The sequence below is a fragment of the Chiloscyllium punctatum genome, chromosome 24 (genome assembly GCF_047496795.1).
Source record: "Chiloscyllium punctatum isolate Juve2018m chromosome 24, sChiPun1.3, whole genome shotgun sequence".
Lineage (NCBI taxonomy): Eukaryota > Metazoa > Chordata > Chondrichthyes > Orectolobiformes > Hemiscylliidae > Chiloscyllium > Chiloscyllium punctatum.
In genome coordinates, this window is record NC_092762.1 from 13,334,455 (window position 1) to 13,359,089 (window position 24,635).

The 24,635-nt window shown below is 43.5% G+C and overlaps 1 non-coding gene across 1 annotated transcript; it reads left to right on the forward strand.

The window, feature by feature from the left end:
* The first annotated feature begins 20,685 nt into the window (after nucleotides 1–20,685).
* Nucleotides 20,686–20,767, forward strand: trnas-gcu (transfer RNA serine (anticodon GCU)). Its single transcript has one exon. It is a non-coding gene; the product is annotated as a tRNA-Ser (tRNA).
* Nucleotides 20,768–24,635: the final 3,868 nt, after the last annotated feature.

Sequence of the window (24,635 nt, forward strand, 5' to 3'; positions counted from 1 at the left end):
TCTTTCACATGCAGCGTGATGACTGACTCGCTAACTGTACAAGGTCGACCAATTTTCTTCAGCAATCATAGCGTCTGTAAACCGCCACCTGTGCTGTGCAGAGTGTCATTTGTTGTTCCCAGGTCACTGCACATTTCTTCTTCATGACCTTATGAGCTTCGTTCCTGTTTGATAAACCTTTTCTATCATTTCATCGCATCCACTCACAATTCTCAATTTATGAATAAAATTTGGCGTTAGACCAAATGTTAAACAAAGTGGACGTATGCCATTCATCCCATCGAGTCTGTCCCACCATACAACGAACTCATGGTTGATCTGATAATCTTCAACTCCATTCTGCTCACTTACCTCGACAAACTTCATCATCTTTCTGATTAAGTACCTGACACAATTTGAAAATAACCAACAACTTAGCCTCTACTTCGGTTGCCAAAAAAAAAGCCACATATTCTCTGAGCATGGAAATTACTCTTCATTTCTCAATTAACTGAGCGCTATCTCATTCTGAGATTATGTCCTCTGGTGCACGGCACCTGCCTGTATCTACCCAAAATCCCACGACTTTGTTTCAAGGAGAATAATCCCAGCCTGACCAATCATTCCCCGAAGCTCCATTTTATCCAAAGTTGACAACATTCTCGTAAATCTCTGCTGTCCCTTACAGCACGGGAACTGGAATTTGAAATGAAATTGCGATTGGAATCGGATTAGTCCACACAAATACAATAATAATAACTTTGACAAATGAGAATCTAATTATATTCTAATGACATTCGATGGTTTCGTTGTAACTGACGTCCTCCGTGCAATCGCCCTCAGAGCTAATATTTAGGAGAAATGGAACCTGACCGCCCATATAAAGAAGTTGACGACAAAAAAATGTCCGTCAGTCGACTTCGTTTGATTATTAACACAACTCATGTCTCCGTGAAGCCTGCATCATCTTTAAGGCACACATTAGATGTGTAACAGAACTCACTCCATTTGCCTGGATGTGTGCAGCTTCAATACTACTGAAGGAACTGGACATCCTCCACGACAACGCAGTCACTTAACTGTACCACGTTCAATACCTGAATGTTTATTACCCTCACCGCTAAGGCAAAATTGCAGTAGAGTGCACCACCTACAAGATGCGGTAGAGTAAGTCATCTAGGCTGTGTTTCCAGAACATTCAAAGCTCAAAAACTGTACCGACGAGAAGGACAAGGCTGAAGATGCACTGAAGCGCTACTATTTGCAAGTTACCCTCCAAGGCACATAAAGGCATGACTTGGAGATGTATCAGTGGTAAATTCACTGAGTGATGAAGCGGTCTTGATGGCCAAAGTTGTATACTTCAGCCCTCCATCATTTATCTTACATCTTTTAAAATGTTGATGATTGCATTGACCAGACTTGTGCTCATTCTTTTAGTTGTTTCCTAAACTGGTGGTTGCTAAAGATCGAATATCATCCACCGTCTGAGATCAACAACAGAAAATATCCAAAGATACTCTCGACCAACTGAGCTCCCTGTCCAAAAATCTTCAGTGATCTGTAAATATCCACTCCTAGATCTCTTTGTTCCTGTTTGTTCCGTTCACCATTCAGAATCCTCACTGTTATTGTTACAACTCCCCAAATTCATTACACTTACTGGTCTGGATTCAATTCCATTCGCCGCTTTTATTTTCCACCTGATTGATACATCTCTGCAGGCCCTGACATTATTCATCATAGTCAAATACACGACCAATTGTTGCATCCTTTGCAAACTTCTAAATCATGACTCCTACAACTAAGTCTGAATCGTTGATCTACATCAGGAAACAGTGGAACTCCCCTGGAAACAGGCGTTCAAACATGCTTCATTGCTGGATGTGATGAACACCTGCAATAACAGCACAATCGGGCCCCTGATGTCATTTGTAAACCTGATGGTGACTCTGCCAGTTGGCCTCCTGAGTGATCCCTTCTCACATATGGGAGTGGTGAATGACCTATCCACATTGTGCCTGGGCACATAGGTTTACACTTCAGCGGGTAATTGAATCCTTTCCGGATGTCGCCCTATGGAGCTGACTTCTTGGCGGTGTGGGTATCCATGTGTCTATTTAGCTTGGATAATCAGTTGAATTTGAGTCCAAACAGAGATGACTCCCAATTTTCCACGTCATCCATTTTTCTATTCTTCTTTATTCTCCCACGGAGTGTGGCCATCATGATCTGAACATTATTTGTTGTTCATTCTTAATTCACCTTGAACTGAGTCAGAGTGATTCTATGGGTGAACCGCACTTTTGTCAGTCTGGAGTCATATGTTGGCACGTCTCGTTAAGGACGGCAAATTCCCCTTTCAAAGGGACAAGAATGAATGAGTATTCGGAAATCAATTTTTTTTGCCTCTGTTCCTCTGATCGGGGTTAATACTCCAGATTTTATTCATCGATGTAAATACCAGCAGCTGCCATGTTCCAGTCTCCAAGGGTTGCTCGCCCACGATATCGCCGCTACATTTGCATTTGACTCGAGGATTGGTGAGTAGCAGAAAGCATAGGGATCAGTCAAAGAATGAAGAATATAGATAGACAGGAGAGTTGAGCGGAGAAGTGGCAGATGGAGTTCAATCGAGGCAAATGTGAAGTGATGCATTTTGGGAAGCCTAATTCTAGAACCAACTACACTGTAAACGGGACAGCCTTGGAGAAATTTGATGATCTGGGAGTTCAGGTCCTTTGTACCATGACGATGGCAGCACAGGTGGATAGAGCGGTCAAGAAAGCATATGGCATGCTTGTCGTCATAGGGCCGGGCTTTGAGTCTAAGAGCTGGCAGGTAATGCTAAAATTGTACAAGATTTTGGTTCGGCCACGTTTAGAATACTGCGCACAGTTCTGGTAAAGTTACCAAAAGGAAGTGGACGTTTCAGAGAGGGTGCAGAGAAGGTTAACGAGGATGTTGCTGGTATGGAAGATGCTTGCTGTGAAGAGAAATTAAGAAGTTTATGATTGTTTTCAGTAGAAAAAAACGAGATTGAGGGGTCCTGATTGAGGTCTACAAAATCTTGCAGGGTACAGACCGGGTGAATAGAGATATGCTTTTTTCCCCAGGTGAGTTATTCAATAATGAGAGGTCACGCCTTCAAGTTGAGAGGTGAAACGTTTAAGGAGGATAGGTGTAGAAGATATTTTGCACAGAGGGTGGTAGGTGCCTGCCAGCAGAGGTAGTAGAGGCAGGCACGGTCGTTTCATTCATGGTGCGCCTTGAGAGATGCGGGAGTAAGTGGGGAGCAGACGGAAACAGATGCTGAGGAATTGGGTGATAGGTTTAGACAGTTGATTTGGTTCAGCTCAGGCTTGGAGGTCCAAAGGGCCTGTTCCTGGGCGACAAATGTTATGTGTTCTTTGTTCTTCTTTGTTCACTACACTACCATCTCAATGCGACGTTGCTCCATCTCAGAAAATGACATTGGAAATTCCAATCATCTCAGAGGGAGTGAGAATATGACATGTGGCTGTGTCGGAATGAAACTGATGTACGCTGTACTGGAGTGTTTGTTGGGAGCAAGAGGATGATGTGATCAAAAAAAAAACTGTTCTAACTGTCAAAATAACACAACAGTGCATTGTTTGGAAAATTGCACTGAATGTTTGCAATACATCGACCTCTCGCTTAAGACTGCAGCACGCTTCCGCTGAGCCAATCTGCAATGCGGGTTAATGCTATTGTTGTATCTTAATAATCTCATAACCGGAGACAAATATGCCCTTCCTCCCCGACTTTGACCAGGAGAACTCCCAGTCTCGGAATTTCATGCCATTCTGTACCATCATAGAAGGACAATGTGCTCACCGATCGCATTACTGGTGTGATAGATAGCTTCACTTGTTCATTTCCATCCCAATTTCCAGTTTGATCTTTGCAGCCCATTGATTCTGGGTGGAGGAATTGGGATTATGTGATCCACTGCAGAAATGGGTACTTCCTTCTGTGGGGAAGCTCGTGAGGCAACAATTGTGAAACCACATTGCTGATGAAACATACATTTCAACAATATCCTGCAGTATCCCTTGAGAATTTGATGTTTTGTAAAAATCTATCACCTTCAGTCTTCAACATGCAGTACTCGATGGATCTTCCTCAGCCTCTTGAAACATCCAATTTGAATATACAGCCAATTCTGAGTTCCAACATGTCTATTATTGCTCGCCATATAGTCCTGTTGTGTCTCTCCATTCTTCCTAACATGTCCTATGTTTCTGTCGTTACTGCTCTTTTCAAACACGCATCTCTGCATGGCCCAGTGATCGTATAATGTTCAGTGTTTTGCGTTGTGGCCCCAGTAACCTCGTTAGAATCCGAGTTACGGCATGTAACCTTCTCCCCTTTTTAACTCCTTGTGGTACATGCCAACGAAACACAGAAATGAATTAATTGATTTTACATGAAAACTTTCTCTAACATTAATGATTTTTCATCAATCCCTTCTCTCATACATCTCTGTGAGGTAAATATCAGAATTCAGACTCACCCATTCTTGGAGACTTCTCTCCCTCCCACAATCACTGACCTCCTTTAAGCTCCCCCTCCTATTTCCCTTACAATCATTTTCACATTGAACCCTGTTCAGTCTGTGCTGCTGCGCTCGCTGTTGCTGGATGAACGTGCCACAATCATACCAGTACAACCTTCAGACCAGTCAATCCATTTCGATACTGTGGTTTTGAGATCAATGGTCAAGTAACAGTTTTTAATGACATGGATCAGATATTATTGGAACTTCAGGCTCAGGAAAAGAACACAGGGCAGCTCTGAGGAAAAGAAACTTTTTTTCCAAAAAGACCTTTTTCTGGAGACTTCCACATCATTTATTTCACTTGCTCAATCGGCTCTATGTAGACTATTTCGTGCAGTTCTGCAATCATATTAGCACTGGAAATGATGCAGGGATGATTTGCCAGGACCTTGTCTGGGTAGAAGAGCTCCTGTTATGAAGAGAGATTGATAGACTGGATAGACTGAGAGCAGAAGAGATCGAGAGAAGACATGATTGAGATATAAAAAATAATCAGGGATACGGATGGCGTGGACTGAAATAAAGGTTTCCTTATAATGGAGAGATCACTCACGGGGTAATAGATTTAAGAACAGAGGAGGGAAGATTTGAGTGAATGCGCAGACAAACGTTTTGAAACGGCGAGTGGTTGAAAGGAACTCAGTGCATGCAAAGGTTGGAGAGGCAGAAATCCTCATAACTTTCCGAAGTATTTAGATGTGAATTTTTGATGACAAGACATACAAGGCAGTCGGTCAAGTGATTTAAAAAATGAGTTCGGATAGTTAATCGATTATTGATTTCCAGTACTGATACATAGGCTTCTTTTTGCATAGAACTCCAGGGTAATACCACTGCCTGTCACCGCGTGAGATTGGGTTCAATTCGCATCCGGGATGGGCGCTTACAGATTGGGAGGGCTAAGAGGCCAGAAACCCGCATTCGATTCCAGACTGATGTGACTGACTGTGTGGAATTTGCACGCTCCTTTTCTCTCTCTTCCGTGTGGGTTTCCTCTGATTGCTCCGATTCTTTCTCACTGTCCAAAGGTGTGCACGTCAGGTAGATGGCAAACAAAACCTGAATGGACTGTATAATCAAAGACAAAGTCAAAGTCAAAAGTGGGAATTGCAGCTCAGGGAAAACAGAATGACCATTTGGGGTCAACATTCCTTGGAACAGTTTTTGATTTGCAATGTTAACTCTGATTTCTCTCCACCGATGCTGCCTGACCCGCTGAGCTTTTGAAAATATTTCTTTCTTTGTAGCTGGATCAATGATGCGGGTTTAGAAAGATCGGCAGGGGAGTGTGAATCTCTTCGGCGGCACAGAGCAGACTCAATTGGCCAAATGGTTTCTGTCTGCATTGTGTCTAATTCCATCAACTCTGATTCTATAAGTTTTGTCCTTTTTTTAGGCTTTGGTATTTCACATCTCCCCTGAAATGTGGTTTGCAGAACAGGACAATCGCCAAACCGTTACCACCCGCTGCCTGGAAGAGGAACGCCTCATATTCTGCCTTGGGACCCTGTAACAATACGGGATAAATCATCTTCAATTCCCCTTCCCCCACATTATCACAGTCCGAAGCATCCAACTCAGCACCACCCTCCGGACCTATTAATCTTTTCCCCCTCTGAGTTATCACTTTCTCCCCCGCCTCCATCCAATTATCACTTTCCCAGCTACCTTCCCCCCAACCCCAACTTCCGCCCATTTAACTCTCCGCCCCCCCAACACGTCTCATTCCTGTTGAAAGGCTTATGTCAGAAGCGTCGGTTCTCCTGCTCCTCGGATGCTGCCTGACCTGCTGTACTTTTCTCGCACGACAATCTCGTCATGGCGAAGATAAATTAGCTTAGCTCAGGCTCTTTATCTGAGAGCGGAGAAGAGTGAGTGAGGAAGAGATGGAGGTGTACATTAAGGGGATAGATACATGTTATAGGAATAAATTTGTTATGGGAAGTGTTTACAAACATAGATCTATGTTAAACGCAAGGGGGAGGATAATCAGAGGAGATATAAGAAGAACATTTTCATTCTGAGAGTGTTGTATCATTAGAACTCACTATTTGAACGAGTGGTAAAGCTATGAGTCATCAAAACACTTCAGGAGTACTAAGCCGAATACTTGAGAAGCTAGAGCACACATGGATAAGGACCAGATACTGGAAAGTGGGACGAAGACGAACAGCTATCTGATCAAATGTCCGAACACCGTACGGAAAGTACGGAGCATGAAAGCATGGGAAGGGTAAAAGCATGGATACTACTGTCGATCTGTTACAAGGGGTCTGTGGAATGCTACACGAGTCAAAAGGTCACTGTGGCTGGATGGGATAAGCATAGTGGAATGCTCCTCCACCAATTAGCAGAGTCAAACTGGGGCTGAACGGATACTGTGACAGGCTGAGATCATAGCAATTAGTAACGTCAACCTTGCCAGCTAAATATCATCATTGCAGGTTGGGACAAGTCGTCACAATAAATATTTAGGACTTGACTTTAAATATTTAATTGATAGTTGCGTCAGCCTGCTTGAAACCTTTGTAGCAGAAAAAAAGACATTAAATATCTAATCAGCTGGGGGAAGGAAAACATTGTGGTAGATAGGGTAGCTAAAAATCTAATCATGACAAGTTAGTCTGGGCTGGAAGATCACTGCAGCAGATGTGGCAGTAAAATACATAATCGTGACAATAGAAAAACCCTATTGGCAGAAGTAGAGCGATAATGGTTTATTGTATACCTGGAGTGAAATAATTCTGACTAACACAGTTGGGCATCCTGGTAAGCTAACAAAAATATAATTTTAAAAAGGCTATAAAGAGCCACGGATCCTGAGTTTCGGGGTCGTTCAAGAATTTGCTTTCTGTGTGGCACGGCTTTTTGTCTGCTCATAAAAGATCTACTCCTTGAAGAACTCTCCGCATCTCCTGGAGATTTATTACATTTTCTCCACGACAATCACAACTTTGGGTACAGTAAAATTATGGCTAGCGCGGCTCGGTGGTGCAATGAAAAGCGCGTTAGATTTCTACAGCATTGTTAACATTGCTATACAAAGTTTGTTGTTTTGGGTTTCACCAGAATCGGCGTTCAGATATCAGCTGAATCAATTATTATTCTTTTGATTCATCGTTAATTCCCGTCGTCTGGGGTTCTTGAAATTGCTGTTTACCACAGAAATCTCCTGACCTCCTTGTTGGTGAGTTTCAACGGAATCATATCAATTGAAGCATGATCAGACCAGAATCAACTGCTAACCCACGAAACCTACAAAATTCGTGCAGAAACCCACTGTCTCTAAACGCATATTCCAGTCCAATAGTTTCACAGGCATTATCGATTGCTTAAATGTCTTTCTCCCTTTGGGCGACAGGCTGTTGTGGATGGACCGGGGAAAGATATTGATGTATTTGGTTAGTCATGACAATGTCAAATGGTGGGGTAGGACCGGTGTTTGGAATAGCGTCCTCCTGTTCCTCTCTGTCAGTGCTGTTTCTGACAGAGGGTTTTCAACAATAACATATTGAAATGTGAATCTACACCCACAGAGTATCAAGGTCCTCCCATTGACCCAACCGCTCTCACAGCCAGAATGGAGAGCTCCTATTGCAGCTTTCGATCAGACAATCTAGGATTCACCCAGGCGCTCTGTCAGACTGCATGCTCCTTCACACAGGTTTCTCACTGAACACATAGAGCAAGCAAACGTGGGGATTCAGGGACAGATTACCCCTCTGATTTGCTGCACTTCTGGACACGAAGACGTACATGAATTTCTGACATTCTGAGTCTTCCTGTGCATTCTTCCGACTTTACAATTTAAACTGGAATTGAATGTATTCTTGCGTCACACTCCTACATCCTCGGTATTCATGGAAACCGTGAAACGTGTTCATGGATGTAGGAATGGTGGAGATTATTGCTAAATGCAGTGTGTTTCATGTGACCAGTATGAACTTTTAGAAGGAAGTTGCGAAGTTTTATCGATTCGAATTGAAGCCGATCGAAGGAAAGGTCTGGCGACAGCGGCAATGTAACATTGTCTGTAAACAACGCAGGAACCAATGGAAACCCATTTTTCAATGAAGTCTATTTTGCATATTTTTATGTGTCCCCTTCCTGAGCCTGATGCTTCAATAATCACAGGTCCATGTCAGTTTCACCTTGTCTGCGTTAGCATTAATTTCAGAACCACAGCAAAAGTAGGGCAGTTGAGTTAAAGTTCCTAGGACATGTGACCAGCTTGCTTGTCTGCAGCTTCAGTCACGCAATTGTTTAGCGCCTGCTACTTAAAGGTGCGTAAAATGCAACGGTTGTGAGTTGAATGCTTATCTAAAGATGCTGTTACTGACATTGACAAGGGATTATTAGGGCATCATACGCAGTTGAAATCAATATTGAGTAAAGTAGCATTTATTTGAAAACTCCAGTTTCACATTTCTGTCAATTATTATCTGCAAAGCTACAGATATTCCCCAGTTGAATATCCATCTGTGGATAGGGAAACAGAGGTGAAATTTTAGCTTAATGACTTTTCTCAAATCGCTCAGCCTGCACTGGATTACATTCTGGGAAAGTCTAATTAACTCATTTCATATCATTCCATTTCCTGCAAACACGCAGTTCATTCTCCAATCGAAAGTATTAGATTTATCTCTTTGGGGAGTTTGAATGTTGTCAGTAACTCTGACAAAGGCATAACAAGTAGGTTTGCTGTTGGGAGGAGCAGAGGGTGCAAACTTGAATAAGGTCGACTCTTGTCACCGGGGTCTTTAAGCGGAGATAAGTGAGTATTAAATGGACTCACTCTCCTTTCGAGTGATTGTGACCAAATGTTCAAGGCAACAAATGGCAATGATAATGATGTTTTCCATCTACAGGCCAAATCTTACTCACTAGAGGCACCATAGTATTACAGATCAGGAGAGCAGAGTAGATGATGATCCTTATGCAAACCTGAGACAGTGAGAGAATTACTCCCATGCTGTTGGTCTCACTTTTCACATAACTAGTTAGTCAGTGGACTGAGCTAACAGACTTCCATTCAATGCAGAAATAAACCAAACAGCTCAGTGTATTTACAATATATAATATTTCATGTAGAATAAACTGCAACACCTATCAACGCCAGCAGCTCTTCTTATACGTAGCATTTTCAAATGCAGGTATTATGCAATTTCTTTCCGATGAATGTTATCCACTTCAAGAGTATGTCCCTTTTGCCTCGCCATCCAGGCAGCCCAGAATCTCTATCGTTGTTAAATTCACTCCTTGTGTGTCTGCACGCGACCTTTGAACTACAATGAAATCAGCTCCTAAAATGTTTTTATTTCTGAAAATTCATCTCCGATTTCAATAATTCTCAGAATAAAAAAGAAAAATCTGCTCCAACCATCTTCATCATTCCCCGTTGGTTTTGAAACTCCACCCTTTAGTTTCCACTCACTTAAACGAAGGAAGTTCCCTCAGATTTACTCTTACCAACGTCACATTAGCTGGATCACCTCCCTTCAGACACAACGAAGTCTTTCCTGATTTCTCCCGCATGGTTCTTTATCTGTCCCACCTTCCCATTAAATCTGCTCTTTCCTTTTCTAGTGGTGTTATCTCAAAGAAACCGTCATGTCTGTCTTTTTTATCGACTTTGTATCAAGTGAACACTGACCGTGTCCTTCCTAACGTCTTTATATTCCAGTAAACTCTACCGTGTCTTTCACCATGCCTTTATATCCCAGTAAATTTCATCCTGAGAAAGGATGCTGGGTCCAATTCAAAGCATGAAAACTCACCACTAAGCTGTGCAATCTTATTACCGTCACAGGAAAGGTGGAAGTAATTTCAGTTACAGCTGAATCGATTGGCTGCAGCAGCATCGGGTCAAATCCCAGTCAGATACATGACTGTTGTTCTTATATTTATTTCTTCTCTACGTGTGCTGAGTAACACAGTGAGGGATCAATTACTGTTGTCAGACATACATGTAGGGGCCTATTAAATACTGAAGCTGTGAGATGCGAACAGTTTTTATTAACATAGACCATTCGAATCTCAGGCTCAGGAATTTGACAGAGAGCGAATTTGAGCAAAAGTTGAGCCGGGTGTTTACCCCATGACGTAACACGAGTTTCTGCGGTTGCTTTGTTGTTCACCTCATTTGTGTGTTTTGCATCATTGAGGATTTTGAAGTTGTCCCCTCTATACAAAAGGCCCGTACTTTTGCAACATTGTACAAAAGATGCAGTACAAGAATAGCCGATGCTGATTCAACGAGGTAAAAACAATGACTGCAGATGCTGGAAACCAGATTCTGGATTAGTGGTGCTGGAAGAACACAGCAGTTCAGGCAACATCCAAGTAGCTTCGAAATCGACATTTTGGGCAAAAGTCCTTCATCAGGAATAAAGGAATGAAGGGCTTTTGCCCGAAACGTCGATTTCGAAGCTACTTGGATGCTGCCTGAACTGCTGTGCTCTTCCAGCACCACTAATTCCGATGCTGATTCAGTCTACTTATCCAAATATTGACCCCTGGAAACAGGACTGTGCACTCTCCTCGACTCTGGAAAACAACTTCCTCACAGATAATGTTACATTCCCGCTCTCATGGCTCTTTTCATTCCATCGGCTTCTGTTTTGCTTGGAATCGGATTCAATACATCTTGTCACTGTGTCATTTCTTTCCATGTGGTCAGATCTTGTGAACAGTGGGATTGTATATGCTGGAATCAGTCGAGGCTGTCCGCTCTCCCACATCCAATTTATCCCCAGGTTGTGTTAAGATGATGATCTAAATCGCGTCCTTCTCTTTCCTGTCACTCTGGGATGATGTGAGCTGTGAAATCTATGATCTGAACTGAAGGCAACGTGGAAATCACATCAGCTGCGTGAGCGACAGGATTTGGTGCATTAATATCCCATGCTAATTCAGACAGCAGAAGCCTCCCCGTGACTTCGAGAAGCACAGACACTGTTCCTGAATAATGGGGAGAGATTCACTCTTTGCTCACAGTTCTGCATTTTCTATCTGTCTCAGATCGCATTATTTGGACAAGGGTTCCCAAAAGAAGATGATTTCTTGTGCATGCACGATCTCACTTTTCTACACCTTTCCAGAATTTCTATACTTCCCACTCCCAGCTGACCCCTACTCCGCTGTACAAATCCGTGTTTAATGAGGGAGCTGAAGACCGCGTTCAAGCTGTTCTCCACCAACACTACGTGACAATGGCAGCTGAGTTCGTCCAGTTCTCAATGAAGACCGCCCTGTTCCGGGAAAGCAGCTAGCACAGTCTCCTGGGAGAAGCGAGTCAGAATGGAAAGGAGCTGTTATGAAAACTCGGTGCTTCTTTCACTCTGAAACAGCAGAAATAGCAAAAAAAAATCACCTGGTTTATGATTACCACGTCTGGCGCCGTTCTCGCTTGTTTGTCTCGGGTGTGATATTGCCTCAGTCAGGTGACATACGTGTGAGAGGTCTCGGGTTCACCTTGCAGATGAGCCTTGGAATTTTGCACACTACTTCATTTTTGACTGAGAAGATATGATTTCGATGAGATCGAGTTCAGATAAAGATTCCAAAGCTTGAAACCATACACAAGCAAGTTCAAAAACCGTTTCTTCTCGGCCGGTGCTGCTCTGAGAAATGAATTGTCTAACTTGAAATAATGCTGATCTTGCCAATTTGGATTTTGCTGAGCGCACGTATTATACTAAGTAACCTGAATTCCCGAGTCTGGTCAAATTTTGCTTTTCTCACGCTGTGATCTGCATGTCCTTGATTACTCTGATCCGCCTTTACCTTTCGCAAACAACGCTTTCCACTGTACTTAGGTACATGTGACAATCAATCAATCAAAACACAGTCATTTCCTCATTGCGTGGAGCCAGCAGAGCGAAGGTGGGCTGCATGGACTCTGTCTGCAGTGTGGCACATTTTGTGATCCTGATTAAAATTACAATTAAAACAGCAGCATTGGGGAAGTTACACAGTAGTTATATTGACGCAGCCGGGACACATCTGTGAAACAGCGTATCACACAATAACAGTGAAGATCTTTTGACGTCATCCTCGTAGGGACATGCTACAAAAACCTGAAGACTGCGTGAAACTGCTGTGGTCAGCGATAACAGAGCGGCCCAGAGGGATCGAGGTGGGCGCATAATCCAGAAATTAATGAATGAAAAGCATCCTCTGCTCGATTACAATTCCAGCTTTCAGTGCATGTACTGCCACTGCCAGTATTTTGCTATAACAGTGCTCCGTTCTTCGTATTACATATTGATGTGCCTTTTGCGTCCTTATACTGAATGGTATCTGAAATAGATAGACCCGCCACATTTATACATTTGAGGAAACACACGTTTGAAGTTATGAAAGATTTTTTTGCTGTTCTCCATCGGTCTGTTATGACCTGATTTGCAAAGTCACTTGCCTGAGCTGGGAATACACTGGCGAAGTTGAGAGAAATCAGTTGTGGCGTGGACCGTGCACATGACGCCTTGCAGTTATTCCCCACACTGTGTCACACAGCAGGGTTCTCCGGTGAAATGAACAGCCGTGAATGACATGTGGTTCAGTCTGTTGGAGACAGCATTTCCAGACAGACACAGTTCCCTATTATTAGGACAAGCAGCACTGATGATGAATAACCTCAGAGAGAAGCAAGCGATAGAGATTTGCCGTGGACTCGATGGGCTGACCGGCTTCTGTCGGCACGTGAATGGCGTCACACGTCTCTGCCGTCCCTCTGTCTGGCTCTGACAGAGTGGCTGAGGGTGAAATAATGGCTCGCTTTTAATCCTCCCTTCTGCTTTGGACTGTCTGCAGCCCCGCAGCTCCTGGTTGTGGGGATGGTTCTCAGTGAGTGAGGGTTTCATTCGGAGTCACTTCATCTGGGACAGTTGGGACTCAGATCTTAACTGATGCCTGATTGCAGCAAAGAAACCGACTCCTGTGAAACAAAAGCCTTTCTGCTGGATTGTTCTGTGAAGATTGATTCTGAACATCAAATGGGCAGCACAAAAATGCACTGATTTGAATTTTACTGAGGGAAGAGAGTCCACAGCCCATTTCTGTCTTTCCCTCCAGCTCAGCACCTTTCTCTCTCTCTCAAATAAATGATATTTGGAGGAAGTTCGCAATCAAAGTTGCTAGGTTCCAGCGGCGCTCTTGCACCTGGCTGTGCCCGTGAGAGGAAGCTTCAGAGCATATCCGTTTTACATCCCCTCATAATGCCTGAAAGTGGAGGGGAATGGCTGAATACTCTGCCAATAGAGACAGCTCAGTCCCCGAGGATGGGATAAACAGCACCGTCCCGGTGGGGACATTCTGCAGATCAGACACAGTCCACTTTATCATTCAGATCATACCAGAGTGAGAACGCTCGAGAAGGCCAATCGGTCACTCGTACCTGTGCCAACTCGGGAGTTGCAAAAGATTGGTGAAAGTGGAAAGTGGATTTGTTCATGTTTCAAGTGTTTCCGTGAAGCTGGAAGCAGAAGAAGATAGACAGTGAAGCGATTGAGATCTGACTAAAGGAGCAGCAAATAAGTTGGATAGCGCAGAGGAGAGCTTTGAAGTATTGAGTTCTGGTTAATGGGACGATCATGCTTTTACTCGGCCACGCTGCTACAGAAGAAACTATGTCAGTGTCTCTCAGCATTGTGATGTCACAGGCAAAAGACGCCGTTACACTGCAGGAAATTCATTTTTCCAATGTGAGGGCAGTCCATATGTAAAGGTGTAGCTTATATATCGAATCCTTTCACATAAATAATTCCACTGCACCTCAGTGTGTTGTATTGTCTCCTTTCCACTTTACCTGTCATTGTGCCTACACTGAAGTTGATTTTCTCCTTGTGCGAGTCTTTTACAATCTGGGTGATGTGATGCAGTTGTACTGACCCATTTTCTGGCAGAATTTTCCACTTCACTTCAGCCCGCCCTAACTTCGCTATCTGATACTATTCCAGTTGTTTAGGTGTTAAGTGCTCATCCCAGATCCAGCCTGCCCTCACCCAAAATAAATGGAAAAATCAGTTACAGTGTGATCACTGATATCGAAGGATATCCTCATTCCAAGGTCATTGATAATTCCAAGGATAAAGTTAGGGCTGCAGCTGCTGGAGATCAGAGTTGATGCTGGAGATCAGTGTGATGCTGGAAAAGCACAGCAGATCAGGTAGCATCCGAGGAGCAGGAGAATTCAAGTTTCAGGCTTAAGCCCTTCATCAGGAATAAGGCTTGTGAGTCGGTGCTGAGAGATAAATGGAAGTGGTGTGTGGTTGAGGGGAAATAGCTGGAAAGCAATAGATGGATGAATAGGAGGGAGAATATAAGAGGTCAGAAGTGGCAGTGATGGAATGGGTCGAGAGGGCGGTGGCGAGTTGAAGGCTTATGCTTGGGGGAAATGAGGAAACTGTTCGAATTCACATTTATCCCGCGTGGTGTAAGGGTCCCAAGCCGGAATGTGTGGCATTCCTCCTCCAGGCGTTGGGTGGGTAACGGTTTATCCGTGGCGGAGGTCCAGTACCTGCGAGCCTTTGATTGGGGAGGAGGGGGAGTTGAAGTGTTCAGCCACGGGACGCTGAAGTTGGTGGGTGCGGGTGTCCCAGAGATGTTCTCTGAAATGATCTGCAAGAAGGTATCCTGTCTCCCTGATGTAGAGAAGAACACACTGGGTGCAACGGATGCAGTAGATGACATTGGTATTTGTACAGGTGAATTTCCAACGGATGTGGAACGATCCCTTCGGGACTTGGTTGGAGATGAGAGTTGTGTGGGTGCTAGTTTCACCCTCACTTTGGTGGCAGTCAAAGGTGCCAGGAGAAGGTTATGTGCTGGTGGGGGGAAGTGTCTTCCTCAAGAGGGGGTCGTGGAGGGAGTGGTCTTTCTGGAGTGCTGGCAGAGCTGGGTAGCGAAATATATCTCCGGTGGTGGCGTCTGTTTGGAGGTGGCATCAGTGGCAGAATATGATGCGTTTTATGCGGAGGTTGGTGGGGTGGAAGGTGAGCACCAGGAAGTTCTTTTCTTGTTGCGTTGACAGGCATGGGGTTCAAGGGTGGTGGTGCGTGAAGTGGAGGTGATGCACTGGAGGGCATTGTCAACTAACGTGGAAAGGCAATTTGTGACCGTGGAGGAAGGAGACCAACTGGGTCTTTCTGAGGTGCAATTGGTCATCCGGGGGAACAGATGTGGTGTAAGCGGAGGAATTGGGAATAAGGAATGTCGTTTTTACACGAGATAGAGTTGGAGGAGATGTAGTCTAGATACCTTTGGGAGTCGGTGGGCTTGCAGTATATGTCTTTAATTAGTCAGTCGCCAGAGACGGTGATGGAGAGGTCGAGGAAGGCGAAGGAAGTTGCCAAGATGATCCAGATAAATTTGAGGTTGGTGTGGAAGGTTTTGGTAAAGTTGGTGAGCTATTGAACCTCTTCGTTGGAGCACCAAGTGGCGCCAATACATTCATCAATGTAACGTAGGAATAGGTGTAGGATGGTGTAACTGTGAAAGATGGACAGTTACGCTTATCTGACAAACACGCAGGCATAGCTAGGTCCTATGTGGGTGCCCATGACAACCAGTGTCGATGGAGGAAGTGGGAGATTTGGAAAGTGAAGTTGTTGATTGTGAGGACCAGTTCAGTCAAGTGGGTGAGGATATTGGTGGAAGGGTACCTGTTGGGATGGTGTGAGATTAAGAAATGGAAGGCTTGCAGACTTCTGTCATGGTAGATGGATTTGTACAGGGACTGGATGACCATGGTGAATATCGCGTGTTGAGGGCCAGGGAAATGAAATTCCTGAAGGAGGTGAAGTGCATAGGGGTGTCACGAATGTAAGTGGGCATTTCCTGAACTGGGGAGAGAGGATTTTGTCGAGGTAGAAAGAGATTATTCGGATGGTACAGGTGCAGGATAAGACTGGGGCAGTCAGGTTTTTGAATCTTAGGAAGGAGGTAGAATTGTGGAGTGCGCAGTTCCCGGACAATGAGGTTGAAGGTTGTGGATGGGAGATGCCCAGAGGTGATGAGATTGTGGATGGTCTGGGAGATGATGGTTTGGTGAGGGGAGGAGAGTTTGTGATCGTGGTCTGTAGGAGGAGGTGCCTGCGAGTTGGCACCTGGCTTCAGCTTTGTTCCTCTGCCCGACTCACAAGTCTAATTCCTGATGAATGGCTTATACCTAAATCGTCCATTCTCCTGCTCCTCAGATGTTGCCTGACCTGCTGTCCTTTTCCAGTACAACACTCTCCACTCATTCATTATTACTGTCTCATTTCACTACCAGGTCCACGCTGTTTGTTTGATTCTACTGAGCACTGTTCTCATGGACTGTGACAAAATCTGCCAATCTGAAACAAAAACAAAAATTGCTGTAAAATCACAGGTGTGCTGGCAGCATCTGTGCAGATGAATCACAGTTAACGTTTCACATCCATTGGGTCCGTCTCTCCACAGATGCTGCCAGACGTCCTGAAATATTCCAGCAACGTCTGTTTTTGTTTGATTTTCAACATCAGCAATTTTTTCGTTTTTGTTTTCTTGTTTTCTGCCAAATATGTTTTGGCTAAAGATTACGTTAAATGTTTTAAATATGACTGTGATGGAACGGCCAGATTCCACCAGCCGGCTCCTTTTATTTGTTTCACGTGACCAATGCCTTTCCGCTTGGTCACCGCGCCCGACAGCTGCACTGCATTTAAATTGACAAAATTGTGGCATTCTCTCGGATTGGTAATCAGGAGCGAGATTGATTGAAATTTTTGAAAACTTAAGATAAACAGATAAAATACGGGATATAAAACGGGAAAATGAAAGGCAAAGAGAGAACGGCGAATGACAATTTTTGACAAAACTGAAATACAATTGCTCAAGAATCAGAAAGTGCTTTCATTCACAAACATACCATAATATGGAATGTAATTTTTGGGACAACCAATGCAAGTAGATCTTAGCAAAATCTTAGTTTTAAAGTCTTGCTGCAACTGTTTCGGTTATAATGAACGCACACATGGGATTCAGTGCTGTAATGATCTCCTAAAATGGAAAAGGAAATCCTTGCCTTCCAGGATTCGTGGGGAATGTTCACTGATTCATCCCAATAATGGCAGGACTGTCGTCTGGATGCGTATGAGTAAAATCTTTTAATGTTCCATGGAGCTTCGAATGAGTGGTGAAGGGAATGTCTCCATTCACAAATTAATCATTCAGTAGAATTAAGTATAGGGACCCATGAAATGATGAACAAATTGAACAAGAATATGGACATACGATACACAATAGCTACGACCATTACGATGTGAAAACTGTTGATTTCAGATCCACGATGTCCTTTGGTGATGGCATTTCCTGTCCAGAACCAGTCTGCACTGGAATGACAGGAGACACACTATGAAGTATTTGAACTTCAGTCACCTTTAGAAATAGCTGAGACTGACTCAGGACACGGGGGTATGGAGATGTTGGCCTTACAAACCTTTCAGACATCCCGTGGAAGAATAAAGGAAGTGATAGATAATTTTCGTCTCCATGGAGACGATGTTTATGAACTGGATAGATAGTAATTTACCTTATTGGAGTTTATAAATAGAGACGTCGTATTTAAAAAAGCAAAGAGTTCATAGTGTAACTGTAAAATATTTAGGTCACACTCAGTGGAAGCATTGTGTGTAATCCTTGTCCTCATTCTCCACCAAAAGCATATAAAGAAGTGAGAAAGGGCACAGACGCTGTTTCCTGGATAGCAAGATATTAGAAAGCCAAGTGACGTTGTTTACTAAGACATAAGAATATCAGAAAAGATACAACCGGTTTCATCGGGATGATAGAAAGAATGACGGAGTTTATTCACGAGATTTGGAAATGCCGGAGCAAAAACACGCAAGTTTGATGTAAACAAATGAGATTTTCACATAACGCGAGGTTTGAATGAGTAAATCGGGGAAAGTCCCTCTTTCGAGTGAATCAATAACTATCGTTTGAGCTTGAAAACTATTAGGGAATGATTAAGAAAAGTTTGGATGAGAGCTTCTTCCACTCAATAGAGTTATTTAAATCGTGAACGACTTTACAGAAGTAAAACGTAGAAGCTGACTTCAGAGTGGTTTAAAAGATACACGAACAAACGTACAAGGAGAGAATTTACCATTGAGTGAAAGTCAGTATGGTTGCGTAACAATTTCGAATTTGTTGACTTCAGACACAAAGATATTTCATGAACACGTACAACTGAATAAGACTGAGTATAACAAGTTCATGGATTGGTAAGGTGTGGCGTATTATTCAAGGTGAAACTCGGTAAATGGAGCTGATGTCCTAAATTACTGCAGACAGAAGTTATATCCTAATGACTAGGAATTGAATCGTCACTTGGAGATGCAACACCGTCCTTTAAAGATTTGACCACATTCACATGATGTTATGTACATTTCGTACATTCTTAACTCCTCCCAAGAAATCCACCAAGAAGACTGGGTCCTTTTGTATTGTTAACCCTCTGTACTTCTCTGCAGCACGCCAGTTAAGATAAAATATGCTCACACCAAAATTCAGTTCAATACAATATTCAAACGGTCCTATGTGATTTCTTTTTTTATTATTGCAACAACCTTTGTGAGTTTGTAACAAACTGTGTAACATGAAACCAGTTCAACATCTATTTTCCCAGAATTTAAAGCAGTGCACATGGGAAACGTTATCCATCTGGTGAAAAATCACCTTCGGCTCTCTCTCCACATATGTCTCTTCACGTTTTAGATACTTGCAGTATGTTTGTTGATCAAGGAGTCATTATCCAGAAGAGGTTGTTTCTCAATCCACAAACACGGGTATTTTCCCATAAACTTGGCTTTGCTCAATATCACCTTCTGTCCGTACCCCTCAACACGAGGACAAATTAAAGCTGCTCCATGTGAGGCTCAAAATTAAAACTTCGGCACAGCACAGCTCACTATACTGGAACAGAGATACCGTGCACTGGTCACCTTCAGCACAGGAGCAACACATTAATGCTTACCTCCACATTCCTGGGTTTACTTTAACGTTTGGGAAACCGAGTTTCTCTGATTCCATGGCTAGTAAACGGGGATTATATGATCATCTTCACCAGTGGTTCTGTCCCCGCGTGAGGAAAGTGGTGAGTTACTCATTGTAAAGATGGGTAGATTGATGAAATGTACAATTTCATCTTTTGCCTTCATTAACTCATGAGCTTTTTATTTTGTTTTGCATCTGTAGAAATCTTAAAATCTTCATCTTGAACAGACTCAATGACAGTTCTTCATTGTGTCTCTGGCAGCAAATTTCATAGTGTAAACTCCCTCTGAATTCTTCCACCGCATTCCGCTGTTTGGGAAGTGTTCCTGTTGTGTGAAATGCACTTCCCCGTGTGTCAACTGCTATTCCCAGCATGCGCTCTGGCGCTGCACTCATTTTCCTTCTGACACTTTCTCACTGTGTTGCTGTGATCATACAGTGACTTGGTGTCGCACAGTGCAGGAACATGATACACATCAAGGTTTTTGCATTGTTGAGTTCAATTGTCAGTTTAGCCATATTTTGGATTTTGAAATTGCCTGTTCTGTACACAAGTGCGTGTCAAAAACATCTGAGCGGAAGTTAGGTCTTCGGAATAATGACATTGAGCACTATGCACTCTCCTCCAGTCTGGAAAACAATTCCTCACAGGCAGTTGAATAGACAATAGACAGCAGGTGCAGGAGTAGGCCATTCTGCCCTTCGAGCCAGCACCACCATTCATTATGATCATGGCTGAACATCCACAATCTGTATCCTGTTCCTGCCTTATCCTCATAACCCTTGATTCCACTATCGTTAAGAGCTCTATCCAACTCTTTATTGTAAGAACACCTCCTGCTGTCTCGGGTTCTTCATTCCGTTGACTTCAAATTTCACAGAATTCAACTGACCTTGTTACATAGTCATTTCCTCATTTTTGTTCAGAAAAATGTGTGCACAGTGTGACAGTGGGAGTGCACTTGCCCCACAACCCAGGGGTCAGACCATCGTCTTGGACTGTGTTGTTTCTCATTTCACCAACACCAGGGAGAAACATCTGCTGCTCTGCATAATTTACGAAATTCAATTATTCATAAGGTCATAGCTTTTCGAGCGTCTGTGACGAGGTGGCCGAGAGGTTAAGGCGATGGACTGCTAATCCATTGTGCTCTGCACCCGTGGGTTCGAATCCCACTCTCGTCGCTGTCATTAACGGCTTTCAATGGTGCTGTTGCATTAAAACTGGAGCTCCAACGGTCAGTTTATATGCTTTGTCGCTATTACAAAATCGCAAGGAATAGTTTGTGCCGTTTGACGAAACTGCATTGAAATGGAGGTTGCTTTGGGATAATGAAACGAAACGCGATTTTTTTTTTCATTACAAGCTGCTGTGAACGTTTTTTCGTATGAAAGACATCCAGGAAAATCAAATACCGAGAGCTGCGAAGTGCATGTTTATGCAAAGGGATTCTTAATGAATGTTTTGTCAGATGAAATCTGGAGGAGGTTGAGTAGAAGTAATTCATCCTGGTGAGAAGAGAACAGCGAAACAGCACAAAATAATGGAGATATTTCAAAGGGGCAGGGTGTGGGTTTAGGGGCACAGAGAACTGGGTGTAAATGCACAGTGGAGAATTGCCACTGTGGGTGCCGTGCATGCGCACGGAGAGACTTACACATTGGTCGCGCCCTCGCCCCTTGCTCTCGCCATTGATGAATGCTGGACATAAGGCACAGATAAACACAAGATGTGGGAAGCAAGCTCCTTCTCGTTATGCACACACTGGATGCTTCACATTGAACTATGAACAACTGGAGAAATCAGCATGTTACCGAAAGGGAGTGAAACTAAAGTGTGGATCAATAACCGTAAGATTCATGCAACATAAACATGAAAAATGATTTAAAATATAGGGTGTAGGGTTGCTCACTAAGCTGTAACTTTGATATCCAGACGTTTCATTACTTGGCTAGGTAACATCATCATCAGTGGCGACCTCCAATTGAAGCAAAGCTGTTGTCTCCTGCTTTCTATTTATATTTTTCTCCTCGATGGGGTTCCTGGGGTTTGTGGTGATGTCATTTCCTGTTCGTTTTCTGAGGGGTTGATAGATGGCATCTAGATCTAAGTGTTTGTTTATGGCATTGTGGTTGACGTGCCAGGCCTCTAGGAATTCTCTGGCATGTCTTTGCTTAGCCTGTTCCAGGATAGATGTGTTGTCCCAGTCGAAATAGTGGTATTTTAAATCCGTATGTAGGGTTACGAAGGAGAGAAGGTTGTGGCTTTTTGTGGCTAGGTGGTGTTCGTATATCCTGGTGGCTAACTTTCTTCCTGTTTGTCTTACATAGTGTTGGTGGCAGTCATTGCATGGAACTTTGTAGATGACGTTGGTTTTGTCCTTGGGTTGTACTGGGTCTTTTAAGTTGGTTTTTGTTTGAGAGTGTTGGTGGGTTTGTGTACTACTAGGATTCCGAGGGGTCTGAATAGTCTGGCTGTAATTTCTGAAACTTCTTCGATGTATGGTAAGGTGGTTAGGGGTTCTGGCTGTGTTTGGTCTGCTTGTCGTGGTTTGTTCTTGAGGAATCTGCGAACTGTATTTTTGAGTATCTGTTCTTCTCGAATACGTTGAATTGGTGGTTCTCCTCTGTTTTCCGAAGTTCGTCTGTGCTGCAGTGTGTGGTGGCTCGTTGGAATAGTGTTCTGATACAGCTTCGTTTGTGTGTGTTGGGATGGTTGCTGGTGTAGTTAAGTATTTGGTCAGTGTTTGTTGGTTTTCTGTATACATAGGTTTGTAGTTCTCCGTTGTCCTTTCTTTCTACTGTGACGTTCAGGAATGCGAGTTTGTTGTCGGTTTCTTCCTCCTTGGTGAACTTTATGCCTGTGAAGGTGTTGTTGATGATGTCAAATGTCTCTTCTATCTTGTTTTGTTTTGTGATGACAAAGGTGTCATCTACGTAGCGGACCCAGATTTTTGGTTTGATTGTTGGTAGGGCTGTTTGTTCTAGACTTTGCATAACCGCCTCTGCTATGAATCCTGATAGCGGAGATCTCATGGGTGTGCTGTTGGTTTGTTTGTAGATATGTTGTTGAAAGTGAAGTGGGTGGTGAGGCACAGGTCCACTAGCTTCATGATGTTTTCGTTGGTAATGTGATTGATGGTTGTTGGTGCGTCTGTGATGGTCTCTTCTGAAAGTGTGGTAAATGTTTCCTTTGCCAGGTCGATGTTGATGAAGGTGAACAGTGCTGTTATGTCGAATGAGATCGTTGCTTCTTCTTCCTCTATTTTGGTGTTTTTGATGATTTTTCGGAACTCCTGGGTGGAGTGGATGGAGTGCTGTGACTCTTCTATGAGGCATTCAGTCTTGCGTGTAGTCCTTTGGCCCGTATGTAAGTTGGTGTTCCGGGTAATGAGACTATGGGTCTGAGGGGGGCCTCCTGGTTTATGGATTCTTGGTAGTCCGATTCGACTTGGGAAACACCTTGATCCTGGGACAGTCTAAGCAAAGACATGCCAGAAAATTCCCAAAGGCCTGGCACTCCAACCACAACGCCATAAACAAGCACATAGATCTACATGCCATCTATCAACCCCGCAGAAAACAAACCGGAAATGACATCACCACAAACCGCAGGAACCCCATCCAGGAGAAAGATATAAATAGAAAGCAAGAGACAACAGCTTCCCTTCACATGGAGGTCGCCACTGATGGTGTTACCTAGCCAGGTAATGAAACGTCTGGATATCATACCTACAGCTCAGCGAGCAAACCTACACCTTAAACCTCAACCTGAGTTACAAACCTTCACAATCCTTGCGATTTAAAGTGTCTATACGCATATCAGTAATAGACTTTTTGATATAATACCCGTCTGGTTGAAAGAAGAAGACACCACATTTCAAGATGGATGACAACGTTACCAATGTTGTTTTGAAATTGAAATCTTTTTGATCATTTTACGCAGTGAACAAGTTCATTTTAAATAATGCAAACTACATTCTCTCACCTGGAATAAAAGTGTGTTTTGAATACAAACATTGTTCTTGTTAACTCGCAGTTAATCAACATGAAAAATAGGATGTAATTTTTATTAAGCATACATCAATTAGCACCATTATCTTACTTCGGATGGACTGCAGTATGCACATGCGAAATAAGGTTTAAGAAAGAATGACTTTTGGAAATAATGATTTGGTGGTGACGAAAAATAATATTCGGTTCTCATGATGTGGTTATTCCACCATTGGTCCAGTGGTGGGGATGTTCAGTGGGCAGTATTTCTATGATGGTATAGAAGTATGTGAGCTGCCAGGGATGGGATCTCCCACTTCATTTGGAGCAGCGTCTTTTGACGTGGACCAGAGAGCGTTGTGACATCAGTCTGGGAGTTCCAACCACTCCTGGAGCAGCTTCAGTTGACATGGAGCAGCAGGGAGCATTGGAACATCCGAATGCAAGATCTAACCATATTTGGAGCAGCTTCAGTTGACATGGAGCAAGGAGCTTTGCGAGATCCGTCTGGGAGTTCCACTCTCACCTGGAGCAGCTTTTAATGACATGTAGCAGCAGGGAGCATTGGGACATCAGAGTGATACATCCAACCTCAACTAGACTGCTTCTATTGATATGGAGGAGGGAACATTGGGACATCAGACTGGGAGCTCCAACCTCACAAGGATCAGCGTTTAATGACATATAGCAGCTGGGAGCATTGGGACATCAGAGTGGTAGGTCTAGCCTGAGCTGCACCACTTCTACTAACATGGAGCAAGGAGCATTGGGACATCAGACTGGGAGCTCCAACCACACAAGGACCAGCTTTTAGTGACATGTAACAGCTGGGAGCATTGGGACATCAGAGTGGTAGGTCTAAACTCAACTGCACCACTGGTAATGACATGGAATAGGGAGCATTGGGACATCAAACTGGGAGGTCCAACTTCAAGTAAAGCAGCTTCTATTGACATGGAGCAGCAAGGAGCATTGTAACGTCATGTTGGGAGCTCCAACATCACCTGGAGAAGCTTGTATTTACATGGAAGAGGAGGGAGCATTGGGATATTAGGCTGGG